Genomic DNA, 3,165 nt, shown 5'->3' on the forward strand with positions numbered 1-3,165 from the left:
AAGAAATAATTGTTCTTTTCTCCAACAAGAAGTGGAACTAAATCAAGATCTAGCACCATGAAATGAATCCTCAAAAGGATTACTATAGCTAGTTTTGGTAGATAATGATCTGGGCAAAATACTAATGTGGCTTTATGAAACATTATGTACTAGCTTAGCATACTCTAACAACTTTGGTGTGACATGCTACATCCAATTAAGTCTCCATCGGTATCTCTATTGTGTTTATGGATTGGGATTCAATGTACTCTTTTTATACATAGATTTTACTTTCAACTGAGGAGGTTTGTATGTACTTACTTGTCTTTCGATTGTATCCCTATTTCAAGAATTTCTTCTATCAACAAATCATTTGTTATAAGTTGTAGAAGTGGAAGCTTGAGCATGCCTTCCATGCTAGCCTTGTTGATACATTCAACACCATCTTGTGCAACAAATCTTTAGAACTCCACTATTTCATTGAAGAGTGGGTAGTAGGGACAATCTAGGACACTTACAGAGGTTTTGCAAGAGAGATAAATAGACCTAAATATTATGGCTTAATAATGATCAATAGGTAAACAGATAAGAAACTCTCAATATCAAAATGACTTTCTCAATTGTCTTTATTAGAAATGGATAGATCTACTAATAATGGCTTTATGACTGTATGTCAACTTTAGACTCAATCCAAGAAGAGCTAGAACTAATATGCAATATCTAGATTTATGATCTCTATAATATAACAATCCCATAATTATGTTTCCACGCATCTATACCACAACACAAACATCATGCTAGTGTCCAGCCATAGAAATTGATATCCTAATTATAGAATATGAAATATGCACATAACTATGAATAAAGATTAAGAAAAACAAAGAAAGATGCTTATTGCAAACATAAATGACTAATGGACAAGAATTGAATTCATTGTAGATAGTTTTGAATATCAAATTCACTTATTTGTGTGCATTTAGTAACTCATGTACTTGTGGCCAGCCATTTATCTCTTTCATAAATTAAACACTTATTAATAAAATTAAATGGCTACGTAATTATGTTTTAGTTGAAATTGAAAATAAAATATTTTATTTCAGGACAACTCAAACTATTCCCTATCATATTTTAGACTCTCGGTTTTGTTAGTAGTGGTTTGATGTCTTTGGAGCTGATCATTACATTTCTTTAGTTACGTTTGCCAGCATACTCCCAGCCTATGCCAAAATGGGAGCTTTCAAACAGGGTATGGACATCCATCAAAGCATAAAAGATAGAGGAATTTTGTTAGATGTAGTTGCAACTGCTCTGTTAGCATGTATGCAAAATGTGGAAGCATAGACAAGGCACGGGAACTGTTTGATGGATTACCTCAAATAAATGTGGTTTCCTGGACTGCAATGATTTTTGAATATGCACAAAATGGATTTGTTGAGAAGGCTTTAGAAAATTTCAAGAAAATGCAATCAGCAGGTGTAAAGCCAAATTCCACGACCATTGCTACTATCCTCCCTGCCTGTGCCAAAATGGGAGATTTGGAACAAGGTATGGATATTCATTGAAGCATAAAGGATAGAGGAATTTTGTCAGATGTTGTAGTTGCAACTGCCCTGGTAGACATGTATGCAAAATGTGGAAGCATAAACAAGGCACATGAACTATTTGATAGAATGCCTAAAAGAAATGTTGTCTTGTGGACTACAACGATTGCTGGATATGCACAAAATGGATTTGTCGAAAAGGATTTAGACACTTTCAAGCAAATGAAATTGGAAGGCATAAAGTCAAATTCCACAACCTTTTCTAGCATCCTCCCTGCCTATGCAAAAATTGGAAATTTGGAACAGGGTATGGACATCCATTAAAGCATAATGGATAGAGGAATTTTGTTATGTGTTGTACTTGCAAATGCCCTGCTTGACATGAATGCAAAATGTGGAAACATGGACAAGGCTCGTGAATTGTTTGATACAATGATGCAAAGAAATGTGATCTCATGTGAACAATCAACATGTGTGTATACGGGAGGAAGGGATTGTTGCTACAAAATTGAACGCTCACTCCTCAATCACAGTTCTATGGTTTTACGAGATTAAACTAGGGCAATTAACCACCACATGTATATTTTTTGCAACATGAAATTAAAAACTAGGGCAATTTGAATCTACCTCCTACACGGGATTGCAAGCAATGCCACAAATGCCTTCGATGCGGGTTTGATGTTCTTGGGGGCTGAAGTCACCATGGATGCCTACGCGGGATTGTAATGTACAAATGAATTCCCGTCTTCTTTTTTTTTAAGTAATGGTCATTATCGTCAGAATTACGATGAACCCGAGCACTTTTTTGAAAAAAAAGAAAATTCTCATTGCTAATGCCTTCTTCATCGAAACCAAATGGGAAATTGTCATCGAAATTACAATGAATGCGGGCATTTTTTCAAAAAAAATTAAATTTGGCCACAATATACCTTCTATGTCGGAAACCTCAGTTGGAAATCTAGTCCAAATGTATTAGTGTGCAGACCCTACCAGCCCTTCATGAATACAAGGTGGTCGGTTTGCCATTACAGGCCTTCTCACTACATTATGAGCCCTGTACAAGCACTCACCTATGCACAAGATACAATATCTTATTTAATGTTATAACTACCCACCTAATCAAATTATTAGATTGTCACTTTTTATCTAACTTTCGATGGGTTATCATGCCAACCACTTTGGGTGCAGCCCCCACTCGAAAGCCACTCTCTCAAAGGACACTAAACAAACATGGTCACTCCACGAGGACCATATGGCGAAGCAAACAGCCATAACACTACTCTCCAAAAACAAGTGGTCAAAACAAGGACATATTGACTCTTGGTTAACCATAAGGCAAGACACTACATGGTTAAGACAATGAGGTCATCATATATCACTTGGTCAAAGGTATCAAATACGCCACCACAGGATGACTGAGCCACAAACCAGAAATAACTTAATTATAACTCTTTGCAAGGAAAGCTAATTTCACTAAGTCCGCACTTAGACAATCTTTGAGAAAATCATCATCATAAGCACTTGCAACTTCATTGATTGAAAATTAAATAAACACTCTTTTACAACATTCACATCTATTCAATTTCCAAAACAATATTCCATCAAAAATAAAATCCATGTTTATTTTTCAACCAAATAACAATAT

This window comes from Cryptomeria japonica, chromosome 4, assembly GCF_030272615.1.
Source record: "Cryptomeria japonica chromosome 4, Sugi_1.0, whole genome shotgun sequence".
Classification (NCBI taxonomy): domain Eukaryota; kingdom Viridiplantae; phylum Streptophyta; class Pinopsida; order Cupressales; family Cupressaceae; genus Cryptomeria; species Cryptomeria japonica.